The following is a 21,327-nucleotide window of genomic DNA, read 5'->3' on the forward strand; positions in this document are numbered from 1 at the left end:
CAGTAAAGAACAGGATTCCTGACCATTCACAAGCTATTGAAACTTCAGATGCTTTATATGCCAACTTTGTTTTTCACAAAAATCTAAATATTCATTAACAGAAATAGGCACCACCCTACCACAGTAGTAAGCTGATGGGCACATTCAGCATACTTCTGCTTTGGCATTCATGTTGCAATACTATTATTAAACCATTGTGAAGTCTAGAAATCTGGCAGGCTGTATTTTGGATTTATTATTTAACAAACACTTTGAAAATGTCATAAGAGCTGCCTTTTGTCTTCCTGAAACGGTGCCAGTCCAAGAACTGTGGTCAGCAAATAAGTCCTACGGATGCTGCAGATTAAGGTCTTTGTTATTTCCAGGATTGATTATTTCAACTATTTATTTTGGGGTTTCATTGATTGCACTATTCAAACACTGCAGTCTATGACGGATGCTACAAATCAGATCATATGCAGAACTTTGAGTAATGTGAAAAAATAACCTTATATATTTAACTCATCATAAATTTCCTCAGTGCTTTTAAAGGATTGCTTCCTGTTTGAAGGATCGTAAGAAGTAATAAGTTATACCGTTGAGCAGCAAGTGACTGGAAGCAAGAACTGAACTTCTCAGTAGCCAGTCCTGGGGAAAATACTTCAGGATTTTATTTTGTTATTACCTACCTGTGTGCTCATAAATGTTAGTGGGAGTAGGAATGAAAAAGTAATTATTAAAAATAGAGAAGTTACTCCCCTAAACTCTATCCTTGTGCACAAAAAAAACATAAACCAAGCTATGTCTCTTCTGCAGTACACTTTCCCATTGCTTCAGCTGCATCACTGTTGATGAATCCCTTTAAACTCTGGTGTGTTTGGCCCACCAACATGAAGCAAGATTAAAGATTTGCAAATCTTCCCTTCTACAAAGACTCAAGAGACCCAGAGGCTTCGTGAAGCCACCTCGACTTTACATCTGATGCAGAGAGACTCCTGAATAGCACAGAAATGGCATAACTATATCTTTATATAAAACTTTCTTGCTCCCTTGGCACAGAGAGATATCGGGGAAGAGAAAGCTAATAAGCTTTGGCTAAAAAAGTTGTTTATAAAAGCTAGCACCAAGTTGCTTTTGGTTTTTCCTCCTAGATCTTGCCCACAATTCACCTCTGACAGTCTTTTCTTTCCTAATGATGAACAAAAATTCAGTAAAAATGACCTTGAATTCTGCAAAGAAGCAAAGAAGGGTTCTGGAGATTTACTGTGAGGGAAAGAGGAGGGGGAGATAAACCACAGGTTGTAGGGGTAGAAGCAGATAATATGTCTGGAGACTTAATTGCTTTACTTTCATTATTAAAATTCCTGCCAAAATATCTCTCTGAGCTAAAACTGTGCTTTGGTCCTGGCTCACATTAAGTACCCATCAACAATATTATTACAGTCATAATGACAACAATATCTACATTCTGTTGCACGCAGAGCAATTGGTCTTTGAAGCTCCAGAGGATGCTGTGAACTTTACTACCTTTTTTCAGACACAGGACATGAGAGCTGCCCATATTTTGCATCTATTAAAGATGTACCACATATTTGAAGACTTACATTCCCAGAATTTTTGTTTTACATTTTCTGACAAAAAAGACAAATGTAGCATATTTCCACTGAAAAAGAAATAATAGCTATATACTGTAGTTGTTCTCTTTGTCTACAAAATATTTGAAGGGATTTTGGAGGAACTGAACCAGCAAACAGCCTCAAACATTTCATATTACTTTCTCTTCATTTTCATTTAATTTTCTTTCCCTCTTCTCAAGAAGCAAATATAATTTAAAAGCTCAGTAGTCTGCAAGTGACCACATGCATAACATGTGGACCTGCATCATTGTTTCAAAAATCGGGTTCTTATTAGGCAGAAAACTCAAAATGACAAGTGGAATATAAATAGAACTGTATAAAAATAAATGCTTGGCTTATTCCAACTCAGCTGGTGCAGGACCACAAGAAAGATTGCTGATGAATACTTGATATTTATTTGACTAACTGCAGATTGTTTCATAGTTCCTGGCTAGCATAAATGTACTATTACTAAATAAGGAGAACAGCTATATAAAGAGCTTTAAAACTGAAATTAAAAGTCTTTCATATTTTTAATGTTCACCTCCCATGAACATTTACAAACTCCATTTGTCAAAAGCTCAGTGTTTAAGACTCTGGGACTGCCAATGAGAGAAATGGACAGGGAAGATATCCTGACATGTTTGTGTTCGACAAAGAAAAAAGCCTCTGGCACAATACAAGCATAACGGTGAACAAGCAGGACAAAACTGGCTATAGGTAGGAGTCAACAGTCTGATACACTATCTGTGAATACTTTTTTTCCAGGAGATTAATCTTGTAATTTTTATTTCGCAGTTGTCTTTAACTTCAGCAATGAATCACTTTACCTCAAAGAGGATGTTAATATACAGATAAACCCTACCCACAAGAGCATGCACTTTGACAATGAATATACCACAGTGTTAGTGAAGGCAAGCTTTGAGCAGAACTGCCATTGACAGGCAGGGTGCCGTGGGGAAGACGAGCAAGGGCCATCCGGCCCGTGGGGTCACCTGGACCAGCATGTTGGGGACACCATTCTTTCAAGCAAGAGACCTAATGCCACCACTCATTACGTCTGCTCCTTCCGCAAAGGGGCACTTGTGGGAAATGGAAACAACCTCTTAACTGCCTCAGTCATTTGGTTAGCACTTCTACTGTCTCAGAAATATAGAAAAAGGAGGCATTTGTATTTCATAGAAAAGTAACATTATGAACACAGGACTGCCAGCTAGAGATGCCAACAGTACTTAATCAGTTGGAAATTGACTTGAGTACCTATATTCACATGCTGATGTCTTTCAAACGTCTAAAACAGTTATTAGATGTTAGATTTAGGTATCTAATTTCGGAATTTGAAATATTTCTTCCTGTGCCTTGTTCAGCTTCCAAGTAAAGAAAGACCATTAAAATAAATCATCAGGTAATTCTTCATTGACTTGAAAGCAGGAGACTGAATTTTTATTAATCAGCAGTAGCATATATTCTGTAAATATCACACAGTAATATCCAGATGGTACCATACCTACAGATACTACCTCCATTATGGAAAAACAAATCTTTCCCACTGGGTGTTTTCAAGCCCATTTCCAGCTGTGCTGTAAATAGCTAGAGCCAGCTAATACTTGTACTCACTCAAATTGGTAAACTCCTCAGTGAGCTATTGTCACCCTAGTAGTCCTGTCCCTGGCTATATGTGGATATGGCAGCAATGTGAATACCTGCATTAGGGGTTAAACACTTCTGACTTTAAAGAGAAACACCGTTTTGCCTTTGGTGAGGCTTTTTTTTTTTGTTTTAAATAAGGCACCAGAGAGGGACCTTTCTGTTATCCCTGCCCTGATGCTCTGGGGAAAGCTTTGCAGCGGAGAGCTCTTGACTAATAGTTCGCATTAGGGATCAAAGACAGAGGGTAAAACTAAGAAAAGATGACCACGAAAGACACCCTTCAACAAAAAAAGTATAGATAAATATACAGGTATGACAGCATTTTGGGGTCAAGTTGTGGGAAGTATGAAAGTGAGGGAAGAGCTGTAAGGAGTATTGCTGGGTCTAGCAGACCACTTACTGCTTAAACTCTGCTCACAAGGGACAGTCTCAACTTGTAGGAAACAGCCAAATCCAAATTGTTTGTACAGTGGGATTAAGAAGTAGGGCAGACACACCTGCTTAGGGAGTAAAGATTTATGTGTAAGTCAAATGATAGAATAAAAAACTTAGAAGGTAACATGCAGGCAACTCAAAGAGACCAGACTGTAAGGCTTGCTGAAAAGCAGGAAGGGGAGGCCCTCATAACGGACTGAGAAGCACAACAGAGACAAGGTTTAGGCTAGAAAAATGAAGCAAGCAGCTGTAAGGCAAAGTCACTTCACTCTTGAATGAGATGGTCTCAATCATCTCAGAAGAAAGCATTCCAACTCTTCTTTTTTTTTTTTTTTTTTTTTTTGTTTTAAAAGAAGTTGGTACACATGGATGGCAGGAGTACCCAGGCCTCAATTAGCATGAAAATCGTTCTGGTATGAAATGGGGAAGAGTGTGAAGACGGTGCAGGAAGAGGTTATAAATGATGAGAAACACAGCAAACAAACCATTCTGATAGGATCTTTTGATGTTAGCTCATGAGAAACTGATGGCTAGCCTTTTGGGGAGGTTGGTCACTGCACTGACTTGGTAGGGACGTCCTAAACCTGTCAGCCACTTCTGTGGCCTGTGTGCAGGGAGCCAAGAAAGACGGCATATCACCTCAGGTAATCTCAGCACCCATAATGCAGGTCATTAATGAGATAGGTGACTGGACAATAAAAATTAAAAAAAAAAAAAATCAAGGGATACCATTACTTACAGTTTCTGGTAACATTACGTTACATGTTAAACAGAAGTGGCTTTCAAGTGCCAGGCCTTATAACAGTTGATATAATTAAGATATTCCCTCACAGTACAATCCTTAGAGATCTTAATCTTTACAAGTCACACAGAGAAAGACATGTTGCTTTCTAGATATTAAAAACCTGTGGATGACATGCTGAGAGGGCAGCATGACCAGGCATTCAGAGTATGATTAATCCCTTTTAAAGAAAGATTAACACCACTAAAATCAACTTTTCTACACACTTTCCTGTGCCTTTAAAGTTCCAGAGGAATCAATAGATTTTCACTGAATGAGCTACTAAAATGGCGAACTGCAAAGTGTTATGTTAGATCTAATCAGGAAAAAAAGAGGAAGAAAAAGACAAAAGTCACAGTGCTCTGCAGCAGAAGCTGCAAGTACTTGGAAAAGACTGACTTTCTAGGGAGCTCACCCTACAAAACTCCAGAAGGCCCATGTTAAACATGTATGTTAGCTTACTATAAGAAAATCAGAAATTTTCAGGCAGCACTTAACTACCAGCACTACTGCAGCTTTTGTCAAGGATTCAGAAGATACACCCAATAGATTATGAGGACTACTAGCCTGGACATAAATATGCAAAGCAAATTAATCAAATTAATAAAATAAATTTATGCTGCAAGAGCAATCAGTGTTTGAACCAGCTGTGAAAGACAACAAAGACAGACTCTCAATACGGATGAAAAATAAAAAAAATCAAAATCAAAACACTCTGGATTTGATGTAGTTCAAGAATTTGGGTATTTGTTCCTAAGGAACAAATCTATCATTCTTATCTGTCATTATAAAGCCATGCCTCAACAAGAAACTGTTCGATTTAAAATCCCTCTACACTTGTATCCAGAAAGAGCTAGACAAAACATTATTTGCTAATCAAACCCATAACTGGTGGGATAGTCCTGAGATCAGATAGCTTGCTGGCCATAAATAGATCTCCAGAAAAAAAAAAAAAAAAATTCCAAATTAAATGTGAAGGGTTGAGGAATTGTTAGTTTAGACAGGGAGAATGAAAAATATCCTGGAGGAAAAATCACAGTTCCTTCTGAGGTGTAGAACAAAGTGTTGAACTTATTGGGAAAAAAACCACAGGAGTTGGGCAGCTTTAACTTTCAAAGATAATAGTCTTCAGGGAGGAGAGACACTAATGGCATACACTGAACAGATGCTAGGGACCGCATGCTGCGGATACCTACAGGGACACATCTACACCCGAGTCACTCACCCTAGGCTCTGTTTAAAGCCAGAGAGAAACAAGCAGTCTCAGAAGGGAATCCCAGTGGTTGTACCTACGAATGAATGAAGCACGGACTGATGGCTCATTTACCATCTGTACATTTGTCTGTGTGTACATATAACCACTTCAGATTCACTACCTTGGAAATTATTGTAATAAAAGCACTAGAACTGTCATACTGTTTTTCTCTTTATTAAAATAAACAGCATATGCATGAACATCTGTTAATGTAAACAATTTTAAATACTTCTGAACTGTATTGTCAATTACAGTTTCAATAACTGCTTCACTGTGGCAACATTTGTTGCAATAAATATGAAATATCTTGAATTTCAGAATGCAAGTAATAACGTATCATAAAAATGTGTGGAACACTCCCTCTATCTGCAGAGCACACAGACTTTAAAAACCAATTTTCAAACAACTCTGTGATGAGCCAAAAACAGCTAATGATTTAACCTTACTCCCTTGATGCTTAATTAAAACAGGCCAAATCAGTTGGTTTGACAGGGATTGAACAGCTACTTAGCTGGTGATTAAATTCGTGCTTTTGCTGTCCCTTTTCCTTGCCAGTGCGAAATTTTATAGACTGTCCATGATTTTTTATAGTAAAACTAAATTAATAACTCACAGCAAGCTATATATTAACTTAACATTGCCTCTTGTCTGTTCGTAGGCGCTACCTGGGCATACAACATTTTCTTCCAGGTTATTTTTGTTTCTTGTGATGATGCAGGGCTCTTCTCTGATTTTAAAACTTGGTTAAAAAACTGCATCCAGAATCACTGCAGCCAACAGCCTTTCACAAATGGGTTTACGCTTCTGCAGCAAGGTATCTCATAAATACTTTTAGGACAGACAGTCACAATGTGATATTTGAAATTCAGGTTGTGCTGGTTAATTAGGATTGGTTGCATAAGTTGCAGAGTATTGGAAGACTGAAAAATCTGTGTGGAAGAAAAAGCTCAAAAAGCTTGCAGGTCTTTGAATCTTTAAGGGAAAGTTAACAAATGAGAAACACAGTGGCATTGCAGAACCTTGCCAGCACTTTCTTTCCTGGGGGGACATATGCCTTGCCTGAGGCACAGTTGTTGGAAAGATGAGGCTATAAACATTTTCCTACCTTGGTGTGCCCTTAAATTATTATTGTTTTACTCAGCCAGAAGCTTGCTGTATGAAGCCAACAGTAAATTAGCACGTTTCCATTCAATTTTTCAGTAAGAGGTGTTGTACCGCAGATAATCTGTGGTGTATTGGTCTGGATGGGTGCAAGTTGGCTGTTGTGTGTTATCCCAACTTTGGTGCTGTTATCACAAGTTAAAGCTGATACCAAATCGCCACACTCACAACAAAACACTTTTTGCTAATTAAAGCAGTGAATAAAGCCCATTTTACTGAAGTAAATTCTTATCACTTCTAATCAGGCCAATTTTAGTCATATCTTATAAACCAAAAGTTCAAAAGTGCATTTTCTGGAGGGTGACCCGGTACCTACTGAAGCACACATTCAATCCATTAAATTCAAAAGTGCATGTACACAGTCATACTGCTATTTATGGTATATTTTTCTATTTAAACCCAATCGCATAGATAACTTCTGTGCAAACACTCAACATATTTAAAAACTTCTGTAAAGCTTCAAAAGAAATTCCAGCAGACATCTCAGAAATAACTAACCATTGTTTCTTAGAATTGTTTATCTCATGTCACTATTAACTATTAACTTGTATTAATATACAGATTACAAAAGCAATGCCCACTGTGCTATTTCTCGTAGCCCACCACAGACCCTGAGGTCAGCAAGCCTGTAAAGAACAGAATGTAACTCATTGTTTGAACTGACTTGACTGTTGTGATATTGGAAAGTCTGAAGTGGCATCTGAAGTCTGCTACTCCTCTGCATTCTTCCAATGTAAATTATTACTTTTTTCATTAAAGACAATGAACTCACAGCAGTTCTAAGTCACTGAAAGAAAGGAGGGAAAGAAATCTGTGACAGGAGCTCATGAAATCACAGCTTGGAGAAAGTAAATAGAAAATGACTGTTCAACGTCCGAGGACAGGAATTAGGGGCCACTTCAATGATCAAGAAGCAGTTGAAAACAATCAAAAGGAAAGAGAGTTTTTCACACCATGGGATGGTAAATTCTGTAACACATTGCCATACGTTGCACAGATGCCAAAAAGTGTATAGTTTAAAAGTGATGAGGGTATCACAGAAAAATGTAGGGACAAATAAAGGTATAGATACCAGTTCTAGCTAAAAAACCCAAACCAAACCAAAACCAAACCAAAACAAACCTTTAAACTGCAGGTGTCTCGAAACTGAAAGTTTATGTCTGGGAAACCTAGTGAAATGTTTGCCCTAATCTTTTACTCCTCCCTGAGAACATGCTGTGGGCAACTAAGACAACCTATGGAACTAGATAAGCCTCGATCTGGACAAATCTAACTATTCCAATGTTCCTATAAGCATCAGGTCCAAAATACCCAGTGGCCAAGGATAAAACAATAATAAAACATAAAAAAAAAAAGTAAAGGAAAGTCCATGTGCATGTCAGTGAAATTTATATTTCCTCGTTCTTTGAAATTTATACTAATTGGCTACATATGTTAACGTATCCAAACCATGTGGAAATAATAACCCTTTCAGGAAGAAAATCTTTCTTACTGTTTCTCAGAAGCAATGATTACACCATATGTTATCAATTTAATGGCAAGAGTACATTTGGCAGAAAAGTATTTAGGAGAAAAATGTCAGCAAAATTAAAGTACAGGTATTAAGCAGGTTTGACAGTAGGAAGTTAAAGGAGCATGAAATTAAGTTACGCTAAGAGGTGATTTTTAAAACGGCTGATTTCCACCAGAGCACTACTGTATTCGTGTCTAGTATTTTGTGCTCTCAAATGCATAACAAAGAGCACACCAGACTCCAGAGGCAGCAGAAAAGATTAATAAAGTGGAAATGCTGAACATGGGGACATGAATACAATTTTGATTAAAAGACCAACCGGTTTGAAAAGGTCAGATAACCTAACTTTAACACATAAAATAAAGTGACCATTAATGCTAAGAGTAAAAGATTAGAAATTGATCTTGGACTCAGGAAGCAAGCAGAGAGCTTGCAACACCACAACACGAAGACATTTAGAATTTCTTAGCCAAGTAAAAGGTGATTTCCAGGATTTTGATTTTGAACATACTGTTTTCCACTCCTCTATACCATGGGGCTTTCTACTAGAGTCTGCATTGCTTCATGCCAGCATCTCACAGGAGGAAGAAGCATTTGGATTAAGTGGCAAAGCTGGACAACAGAGATCACTACCAGGTTTCCGGAGTCATAGGATAATTCAGGCTGGAAGGAAGCTTGAGGGCTCAGCTAAACCAACCTCTGCTGAAATCTTCCACAGATGTTAACAGATTTCCCCGTACCACTGCTGCATTTCCCCATGCTCCTTTCCCATACCCACACTACCATTTCCCTAATGCTTTTCCTGCAAAATAACCATGACCAATTGTCTCATATAATAATAGTGTATTTTTTAAAGTATTAACCACTTGCATCTTCGTCTGCATCCTCAAGCCACGTCTGCTGTGCTGGCTCCTGGCAGGCACTGCTGCAGTGTCGCATCTCTGCTGAAAGGGGTCCAAAAGTAGGCACGTAAGCAGACAGTTTCCACACTGGAGGAAAGCCAATGGCCACGTTCCACAAGAGCTCTGTGTCAGCACTGGTACCATTCAACACTTTCAAAGATGATTTAGAAGTGAATAGTGAGGTGGCAAAGCTTATTGATGGTACCAAAACTATCCGGAGCAGCAAAAATGAAAGCTGACTGTGAAGATTCATCAAAGGATCTTCTGATATGAGCAATGCAATGACAGAATAAATTCATCATCAAAACCTGGAAGAAACACAACTGTGGAAAACCAACGTTCTGTAGATCTAAGCAGTGGTGAGCTCCAAATTAGCTGTTATACACAGAAAGAAATCCTGCAGGATGCAGGCTGTTCTCTGAAAATGTCAGTGTTGTGCAAAGTGCCACTAGGCAAACAAAATGCTAGAATTTATTAGAGCAGGAACAGAGGAAAACTGCATTTTGCCACTGTATAAATTATGACACATATCATTTCTGTGTCTCCGAAAAAAAATAGAGGTACTGCTCAGATGAGTAGATTCAAGACAGCTTCTACAGCCTACAGAAGGGAGAAAACTGGTGGGGGGCATGACAGAAGGCTATAAAAACATGAATTACATGGGGACGAAGCATAAATAAGCCACAGTTATTCACCGTTTTTCATGCCACAAGGCAGAAAGGACATCCAATAAAATTAACAGGCAGTAACCTTAAGTAATTCAAAAGGAAATATTTTTTCATAGTACATATAGTTGAAATCCAGAATTTTTTTACCTCAAGACTTTTGGCTGCTTTTTCTGAGATCTGCTTCTCCAAATGGCCACTGACCACTCTCTCCCATGGGACAGGAGCAATCTGGACTGCTACTGTCATTCTAGGTGTGTTGCTCATTTAATGCTGCCATTGTCTGCTCAAAAGTCTCTTTTTAATCCCCGCTCTCCAAGGACATACTTGGCTTTGCCCAGCCATACAACATGAATTAACAATGGATTTGTCAAATCTATAGTTGTACAATTTATTTTTATATTTTTTTTTTAAATATGTCACTATTTTATAGTAGTGAGATAATAGTCTATTAATTACATTTGCACTGATTTTTCATTCATAATTTATTTCCAGTGCACTCATTTCTAGAATAAATGAACTCCATAAAACTTATTTTCACTAATATTCACTCAATATTGACTCAATATTCATTCACCAATGAGCTGGTCTGTAGATCTGATTTCCTGACACTCCAAGCAAGCACTTTCTGAACCAAAGCCAGTGGAGGTGTCAGCGCTCAATTCTTTGCAAAGTCCAGTGGTCAAGAGGATTTCACCAAAACATGGGAGCAGTCAGAAACAAATGTTTCACATTTAACATGCCTGTCTTTACAACTAAGTACAGATATATTCACTGTATTTCAGTCAGAGGTAGCAGCTCTAAAGAGGACTAGGCAGTGATGAAACAGATCCTAATTTTTTTTCACCATTTGCACTGTCTCATTGACTTATGAATGCATAAAGCTGGTAACTCGGTCATGATGGACCCTTCCAAGCCTTTTCAAGTGCTCTAGTATGTGTTTTCCACGTGAGCCTTTTTTTCTTAATGTCATTTCCATCCACAGTACTAAAACAGGCATTATAGAAGAGAAACTTCAAAAGTTCTAGAATAAACTACTTTATGTTGTAACTGATATTTGTTTAATCACAGAGTTGTAAGCACTGCATAATTAGGAGGGGCAGCCTTCCAGGAGACTGCTTCAGTGCTTTCTACTGTGGTATAAATTAGTCTGTTTTTTTCTAAACAGGATTAACCACACAAATCTCATAGAAATTTCATCATAAGCAAGGCACAGAACACTAAAAAAAAATGCCAACAAGTACATGAACAAATTCTGTTACAAGCAAACCAAATTTTAGCCGTAATTATCCCACAGAAGTAACATTTAGTAATTTTGCATAGTCCTTTGCATTTGCAAATTCTCAGCTAGTTTTTGGATAGTCATTAGAGTCATGACTCCCTCTATTTCCCAAATATCACTATCACCAGTTTAGAGAGAGAGAATTTTCTCATGAAACAGAGCAATTTGTGCAGGAACATAAAATCAAATAATAAAATTCAAAAGCTAACCTCCTTGCCTCTGTTCAAATTAATTTATCATTTTCCACTTTCAGTCTGTAAGCAAGGCTACAGACTGAACTAAATGGATTGTCCCCTGAGGAAATGTTCCGGGAAATAGAAGAGTAATAGAAATCTTTAAAAACAATAAACACTGTTGATCACCAATTATGCCAAGTAGATGAGAAATAGAAAAGCAATAAGAGGAGAGAAAAAAAAAACATCAAAAAGTTCTTCAGATACAAATAAAAAGAGAACAGGAAGCATGTGGGACTAGCCTTCACCAAAGATGGGTTAAATAACCTAGCATGGGCCCCCACACATGAAGGTGATATCCAAACAGGAATTCATGCATTTGGATATTCAATACAACGACAAAATTGGATACCCAACTCCATAAATCAAATTCACAAGGCTGCATTAAATGCTTGAACTCTCTGTACATTGAAAGGTAGGGAGCTGGATGTGATTCTGAGATCCAGCCTGCTAAATTGTGGGATGCCTCTATTAGTCAATAGAAAATGATGAATGGAAGAATGCATGTACCTGAAATTCACCCCCATGATCTCCTGTCCATTTAGGTGTCTATGCCCAGATGTCTATGAGAAATCAGTATTCAAAACCATTCTTTTACACACTGATATGTTTTTTTGTTCAAACAACTGGTCCCTTTGTCTCTTTAGAAAACAGTGGCTGCTTCCCATCTTCCCATGATAGCCCAACAGTTAGGCAGCACCACAGCTGGCTGGACACCTTGGGTCCTAAGCCCTCTACAGCCATAAGTATTTAAACCTGTAGCTTATGCATCCCAAGAATAGGCCTATAATCAATCAATAGGCCCAGGAATAAGCTATAGAATAGCTGGAGGAGAACCTTGTTCAGTCTATCAAAGCAAAAACATTTAATTACTCTGTAAACTTGTCCAGGTAAAAACCAGACAGGGAAAAAGCAGTTTAAAATAGCAATCAATACAACTGCAAATGTGTATTTACTACATTGGCAGCTGAACAACTGGCCATAAATAATTTTATACTGGCAATTAAAAGGATAACTTTTCAAACACAACATTTTGTAACGGCTTCCCAATAGAAGGAATAAGGACAAGAAAACCTATCCAAACCTCTAGGATATAGCTTGAAAATTTTCTAGGGGGATTTTAGGAGGTGTTGGCAGTTGTCTGGAGCTACTGACCCAGAGGTCCTTCCCATCCTCCATTCCTATGCTACTTCTGTGTAGCAGGCTACCAGCAATGTGGTCCCTGGCTTTTTAAATGACTGGAAGAGCCATTGAGAATATATATGTAAGAGCTGGGAGAGCAGATACCGATTAATTCACACTAAAGCATTCAAATAGACATTGAAAAAGCATGCCATGATCTCAACCTCTTTGACAGAAACTGCCGAGTACAAACAAATGCACAACTATCGCTGTGAATCTGGGAGGGTATCTGAGGGATGAACCTGCTCATCCTAGGGGTCTACACTCTCAAGCTAAAAGAGAAAGTAGTCTCAGCCAAGGCTTAAAAGAGTGAAGGCAAACATTTAAAAAACAAGGAGCTAAATTTAAACTCCTACAGTTATATTTAGGCACCATATGGTCATATTTTCAAAAACACATGGATGTTTTAAGAGCAAAAGCCCTATTAAAAGCCACTGGAACATGGACACTTTAGAAACTTACCCTGCTGAGGGTGTGTATCTTTGAGAATTAGGGTTTATGTAACTTCACATAATCATAGTTCTGCAAAATAACAAATAGTCTCTAAACAACTGTTGACATTCTCAAAAGCTATATTTTAACTCCCGCTGAATGGCACCACATGGCAAAAGTGGCTCAGTGTTTTTGTTGTATGCCTGAACAGTGACAGTTAGCTTGCTAAAAATGTACCCTGCTGTGTTGAATGCAGATTGGTGTATTCTTCTGAGACCTGTAATTCACTTTTAAAATACTGTGATTGACCTGCAGAGTAGGCATAGAATCATAGAATGGTTTGGGTTGGAAGGGACCTTAAAGATCATCTAGTTCCAACCCCCCTGCCATGGGCAGGGACACCTCCCACTAGACCAGGTTCCTCAAAGCTCCATCCAACCTGGCCTTGAACACTTCCAGGGAGGGGCATCCACAACTTCTCTGGGCAACCTGTTCCAGTGCCTCACCACCCTCATAGTGAAGAACTTCTTCCTTATATCTAATCTAAATCTACCCTCTGTCAGTTTAAAGCCATTACCACTTGTCCTCTCACTACATGCCCTTGTAAAAAGTCCCTCTCAGGCTTTCTTGTAGGCCCCCTTTGGTACTGGAAGACTGCTATAAGGTCTCCCCAGAGCCTTATCTTCTCCAGGCATAACCAGCCTCAGTCCCACCATCAGCTACCAGCAGGTAGTAAAGGCAGTCCTTCATTGGCTAGAAAGGGTCTGTAGAATCACATGTTGAGATATTTTTAAAAATGACAGTTCAGAGGTTTGGATTAGAAATTGCCATTAATTTTCATGAGAATTCAGCCCACGCATTATTCAGGCAACTGTGAATCTCTCAGGCAAAGTGTCTTCCACTATGCTTTTCTGTCAGTATTCTCTCCATCCTCAATGTACCTGGATCTGACCATTACACCCAGTCTTAACCACCTTTCTGATTTCAACATAAACAGCAAAACCAAAAAACGAACAAACAGGTGAGCTGCATGTCAGTTTTTTTCTGATAAATCTCCCCTTCACATTAGGTTTGTGATAAACAGGTTTGGGAAACAGTAGGCTGCTCATGGATCTCTGTCCTTTGGAAGTGATCAGTTTTGCAATCTCACTCTGAAATTTTGAATTTTTCTTCTTGTCCCCATACATAACCTATCCAGTTATATGTTTGAGGATTAAGATTCTAGTCCTTCGCACCATGCTCCACACCAGTAGGATTCATTTGGATAAATTTTATGATTCTTTGTCCCTTTCCCAAAAAGCAAAACTTACAGCTAAAGAGATGGATCTAAAAAACATTTCAAAAACTATTTCAAAAAGTGATTAGCTCATGTCATCACACTACCTTAGCAAGGCAACTGGCTAGAAAAGCATCAAAGATAAATATAAATAATTTAAATATAAATCTTACTCTAGTTTATGTGATGGATTACCTTTATGTGATGAATTACCTTTCAGTTAAAGGTTTTCTGTGTCCACAGGCTAGATCCATGTCCAACTACCATGTCTCATGGGCACCTAAAACAATTTACTTAAACACTTTAGGAAAGCAAATTGTGCATGATAGTATGCTTGAACACCTGCTACTGGATTTGGGCATTTCTAGTTTGTTGGCATTTTTCTGCTATCACAGTGTAAATTTTCAGAATTGCATAACTTTTTCCAATGTATTAATTTTATTTGCTGTAAGAGGTCATTTAGCTTTCATTAGCAGTAGATGCTTCATTTATTTTTGTTCAGGAACAAAAAAAAATGTAAACATGCCTCTGTTTGTGGTGATTACACTTTCATTCCATTTTTCTTTTAGCTTAGCTGACTTGCAAAAAAACAAATAAAATATAACCTGGAAGTTTAATTACATATACACTCTATCTGAACTCAGTCAAGGAGTGCAATATTAATAACTTTGCAAAACTCAGTCAGCCCAGTGTTACCCTCCACTTTAAACTGTCTCCAGTTGTAACCTATTATGTGAAGATTTAATGAAGTGCAGAAATGCCCTGTGCAGCATGAGCCAAGGCAGCTCTGGAAGAAGCAGCAGAGCTGGTGCATCCCCTCGGCCCTTAGCCAGCTGGTCCTGCCGAGAGGCAGAGCTCCTGGCCTCACCAGGGCACCACTGTGGTTTTAGGGTGGACTGAAATTTTCATACAGCACTGCAGTATGCTGCCCGTACGTACCAGTGCACTCGGAGATCTTTGCATTTTGGTCCCTTGCAAAGGGGGACCAAAGGACACGTCAGAAGACACAGAGGCAGTCAGCCTCCTTGGTCAACAGCAAAGCAAAGCAAGCTCCAAACACAGCTGAACCTGAGCTGAACTTGAGAGGGTGAGGAGTCCTCCTCCTGAGGAGGAAGGAGCGGCAGAAACAACGTGTGATGAACGGACCCAAACCCCCATTCCCCATCCCCCTGCGCCATTCAGGGGGGAGGAGGTAGAAATCTCGGGAGTAAAGTTAAGCCTGGGAAGAAGGGAGGGGTGGGGGGAAGGTGTTTTAAGATTTGGTTTTATTTCTCATTATCCTGCTCTGATTTGACTAGTAATGAATTAAACTAGTTTTTCCCAAGTCAAGTCTGTTTTGCCAGTGACGGTAATTAGTGAGTGATCTCCCTGTCCTTATCTCGACCCACGAGCCCTGCGTTTTACTTTCTCTCCCCTGTCCAGTTGAGGAGGGGGAGTGATAGAGCGGCTTTGGTGGGTACCTGGCATCCAGCCAGGGTCAATCCACCACAACAGTCCACATAATCTACCATTTATGAAATATTCTCAGATTAAAAACTGTTGACAGCCAAACTAAGAAAGATTTCTGAAAAGAGCAGTGGATAAAGCTTATTATGTTGATTAATCTAGCCCCAGGCCAGGCTGCAGTAGTAATTTCCTTACACAGTAAATTCTGCAAGAAAACTTGTCATTATTTGCTCTGTTATATGCTAAAATAATCACTGCAGAAGTACCTGGTACAATTCTATTAGGACAGATTGAAGATAAGGATGGAGTAAGAAAGCAGTAAGAGACAACACATCCAGCACTGCTACCTGTGATGGCTTTCAGGAAGGATCAATACACTCTACAGTGTAACAGCGTAAGAAGAAATGATGACGTATTTTCTTTTGCCCCTGGAAGCTTCTTCACAGAGAAAAGGAAAAATGTAACACCGAAAAATAAAAAGATGGAAGTTACAGAGAACCTTGTCACCTGAGAAAGGTAAAAAGCCTGTCTGTACAGAATAGTAATTGTGATTTCAGTGCAAATCAGATAACCCTGTGTTTGAGCAGCCAAAAATATAATTTTTGTATTTTTATGTAATTTGTGAATGTAGGTATGACATCTGTACATATTGTGTAGTATGGACATGTGCACTTCTGTACATAAAATTTTGTACATAGGTCTTAAGATTCCATTCTTAAAAATTTGATCGAACAACCCAGGTAGACATAGAAGCAAAGTCCTTGCTGCTATTAAAGCCTAAAAAAAAGGTGGGATCATTTAGCTGAATTCCAGCTATTACACCTTTCTGCTTACCTTTAATACAATAGACTAGACTATTTCAGTTGGAAGGTACCTACAACGATGACCTAGTCCAACTGCCTGACCAATTCAGGGCTGACCAAAAGTTAAAGCATGTTGTTAAAGGCATTGTGCAAACACTGACAGGCTTGGGGCATCGACCACCTCTCTAGGAAGCCTGTTCCAGTGTTTGACCACCCTCTCGGTAAAGAAATGCTTCCTAATGTCCAGCCTAAACCTCCCCTGCCACAACTCTGAACCATTCCCACATATCCTATCACTGGATACCAGGGAGAAGAGCTCAGCACCTCCCTCTCCACTTCTCCTCCTCAGGAAGCTGTAGAGAGCAATGAGGTCGCCCCTCAGTCTCCTTTTCTCCAAACTAGACAAGCGCAAAGTCCTTAGCTGCTCCTCATAGGACATTCCTTCCAGCCCTTTCACCAGCTTTGTTGCTCTCCTCTGGACACATTCAAGGACCTTAACATGCTTCTGAAGTTGTGGGGTCCAGAACTGCACACAGTACTCAAGATGAGGCCACACCAACGCTGAATATAGCAGGATAATCCCCTCTGTTGACTGGCTGGTTATACTGTGTTTGATGAACTCCAGGATGCGGTTTGCTCTCTTGGCAGCCAGGGCACTCTGCTCACTCATATTGAGCCTGCTGTCGACCAGCATGCCCAGATCCCTTTCTGCAGGGCTGCTCTCCAGCCACTTCTTTCCCAATCTATACTTGTGCCCAGCTTTACTCCATCCTAGGTGCAGGATCCGGCATTTCAACTTGTTAGATTTCATCCCATTAATCATTGCCCAGTGGTCCAATCTATCTAGATCCCTCTACAATGCATCTTGTCCCTCAAGAGTCAACAGCACCTTCCAGTTTGGTATCTTCAGCAAACTTGCTAATGGTGCATTCAACTCCTGCATCCAGATCATTGATAAATATATTGAACAGAACTGGCCCTAGAATTGAACCCTGAGGAACACCACTGGTGACCAGTCGCCAGCCAGATGTAGCCCCATTCACTACAATCCTTTGAGCTCTGCCCTTCAGCCAGTTCTTCACTCAGCGCACCATGAACACACTTATTCCACAGTTGGACAACTTGTCCGGAAGGATACTGTGAGGGCAGTATCAAAAGCCTTACTAAAATCCAGAAAAACTACATCCATCACCTTCCCTTCATCCACTAGGTGGGTGACCTTATCATAGAAGGATATCAAATTAGTTAAACAGGACTTTCCCTTTGGGAACCCATGTTGACTGTGCCTGATGACTGCAGTATTCTTTAAATGCCTTTCAATAGTACCCAGTATAATCTTGTCCATAATTTTTCAAAGGACAATCTCACTGAAAGTTACTTATGACTTCACATCCTCACAACTTGTGCTATATATAAGTACATATTAAAACAGAAATCACCCACTGCAATGATGGTAGTGCAAGCTGCAGACCAGTTTTCAAGCACAGTCACTAGGTTCATGTGTTAACCCCAACATTCATGTGCACAAATTACTGTTTGCTAAACATAATACTTGCATGTCATTCTTATGTTTACAGCACAAATATGTAACACAAATCATGCTACAATATAGGAAGCTTATGCAATTAAATTGAAGTAACATGAGAAGTCCTTCAGAAACTTCTCAAAGTTATTCCTTGATTTTTTCCAAGGGTACAATTGTGTTATTTTTCTCCCAAAGGAAAAGATGGTAGCATTAATACATCTAGGGTCTACAACCCTCTAAAAGCTATTTCCACTAAAAAAAAATCCTGACTTAAAAACAGACACAGAAAACTTGAGGCCTCTGATCTACAGTATTCCCAACATTCACCCATCCGACTACTGGAACTGATCTTGGTCTCAGCTATCAACCAAATTCTTATTTGTTCAGGTTAAACCAAAAATTCTCAAACTTTGAAAGTTTATTCATTGCTAGGTAAATAAGTTCCTATCTTCATAACTCTGAAAAAGCAAAGATTTTATTATTTCTTGGTGATTTTGGGTGCTATCATTCTGAGTCATCTGAAAGAAGATGGCTTTTTTGAGATGCTCAGTATTTGAAAATTTTTGGCTCTGTTTAACTCATCCAAATCTGAATATTTATGAATTAGCCTTTCCCCAAAGACAAAGACTGTAAATTACTGAAAATTACCATGAAAATGAAACTAGTGGGGATAATATAAACTTCACCTCTGATATCAGGAAAATTATTTCTCTCTCTGTTCATGATCAATATTTTTGCAATGAATAAAAGGAGTCATAAATAGCTAAGCTGTGGAAGAGTAATTCCAGGTATTTTTTAATTAGTAGCCAACATAATGCCACTATAAATTGTTTAGTCAATAAATTCAGCTACAGAAATTAAAATGTTTTAAAATTCAACTTACAAAATTCTTTATTAGCCATAAGAAAATATAATCAAGGCAATAAATCATCTCTTAAAAACATAATTATTCTGACCTTAAGCATTCCTTTAGTAATTATTAATGAGTAATGGAAATGACACTCACAAAATTAAATTCTCACCCTGTCTAATAGCTTCTAATCAAAGAAAAAAAATCATAAGTGTCGTAGTTTAACCCCAGCCAGCAATTAAGCACCATGCAGCCGCTCACTCACTCCCCCCACCCAGCGGGATGGGGGAGGGAATCAAAAAAAAACCCCAAACTCGTGGACTGAGATAAAGACAGTTTAATAGGACAGAAAGGAAGAAAAATAATAATAATAATAATTACAATAATAATACTAAAAGAATTAGAATATACAAAACAAGTGATGCACAATGCGATTGCTCACCACTCGCTGACCGATGCCCAGTTAGCTCCCAAGCAGCGATCTGCCCCTTCCGGCCAACTCCCCCCAGTTTATATACTGGGCATGACGTCATATGGTATGGAGTATCCCTTTGGCCAGTTTGGGTCAGCTGTCCTGGCTGTGTCCCCTCCCAACTTCTTGTGCCCCTCCAGCCTTCTTGCTGGCTGGGCATGAGAAGCTGAAAAAACCTTGACTTAGTATAAACACTACTTAGCAACAACTGAAAACATCAGTGTGTTGTCAACATTATTCTCATACTAAATCCAAAACACAGCACTATACCAGCTACTAGGAAGAAAATTCACTCTATCCCAGCTGAAACCAGGACAATAAGCTAATTAAAGTTCACAGATTTTCACAGTGGAAGAATATAAGGAATACAAACAAAGCATTCCATTTAATTCAATCACCAGTTAATTTGATTCTTTATATAATCTTATAAAATCTTAAAAATGGAGTTGTATGGATTTAAACAACTTCCCTTCATATTGCTTTTACTCTTGTATTCAGCTGGGTAAGTACGAACGGTAAATTACTCATGCTAGTAACATTAACTGTGTGCAAACACTTTTTAAGATAGTATCATGACCAGGCTTACCATGCATTTTGTGGTACACATGAAAATCAAGGATTATCCAATATACCAACAGCACAGAGCCTTAGACCTAAGAATTCGCTGATGCACCTTGTACATTATTGGCTTATGCAATGAAAATTTTTTAATTTGGATTCAGTTCTGCGATCTCATTTATAGATAACTTATAGAAGCACTTTTTAGATTCTGTAAGATTCAGTGAAAACCTCAGTCTTCAGGGCAGAATTCACACTTTCTGCACAGCTACTTTATTCACTAGTATCTGCCAAACTGTATTCGGTAAGCTCTTTTCCTAAATGGTAATTCAAGTCTCTCCTCAAAATCCACCTAGTCATCTCTGTTTCCTTCAAGGATGAGTTGTATTTAACTAGAGGAACCTCCCTCTGTCCTTATGCTGAGCATTCTTTGGGGCAGGTACTGTTTGTTTTGAGACTGTAACACTGAATTTGTGACAAAACGTAAACAAATAACATTAGAAGCTCCTATTCACATAATTTATGTCCATTATCACAGACCTTAAACAATGCTCACCAAGTTTGTTTGCCTCCCTGTCTTCCCAGCTCCACAGCAGAGAGCCTTTTTAGCTTACCTGTTGTTCAAAAGTAATTGTAGCAAGCACTGCGTCCTGCATAGAAGACAGTAAGACTCATAAGTCTAATAATCTCTGGGAGTGAAATCCCAGCTCAAAAGTCAGCGGAGCTATGCCCTTCTTTACTTTGACCCCTAAGACAGTGTTTGCATTTTCAATAGCATAGACAACATAGGGCATTAACATGTCAGAAAATAAGAAAAAACTGATTTAAGCAAGCTGGAGTGCTGGTACATAAAACACAACAGTGAAAAATTAAGTGCTCTTTTCACCTGCCATATACTTCTCCAGGGATACTTAATCTCACAGGTTCTCATTTTCTATGGCTATAAAAGACGGATATTCCCTCCTGTTTAAAAGTAACTGGAAATTTACTTATTCATTTCTGTAAATATTGGAAGAACCTGAGTAAAAACAATTCCATACAAGCAAAATTATATTCATTTTCTTAAACTAATGGTAAGAAGCAGACAGGTAACAGTAACAAAAGTCAATATAAAGGTAAAACTCTTTAGGAGTTTCTTTCCTGCTCCTCTTTGAGAGGGGGAAAATAGCAAACTAGAAAGTTTAAAATACTTTCCAGCTTTACAAGACAAGATAAATAGATGTTGATGCTCTTTAAATGAATGAAGATGATGCATTAAACAGGTTGAGATAGGTACAGGATGTTTTGCTAGCTGAAATAGTAGTCAGCATG

The sequence above is a fragment of the Gymnogyps californianus genome, chromosome 3 (genome assembly GCF_018139145.2).
Source record: "Gymnogyps californianus isolate 813 chromosome 3, ASM1813914v2, whole genome shotgun sequence".
In the NCBI taxonomy this organism is placed as follows: Eukaryota; Metazoa; Chordata; class Aves; order Accipitriformes; family Cathartidae; genus Gymnogyps; species Gymnogyps californianus.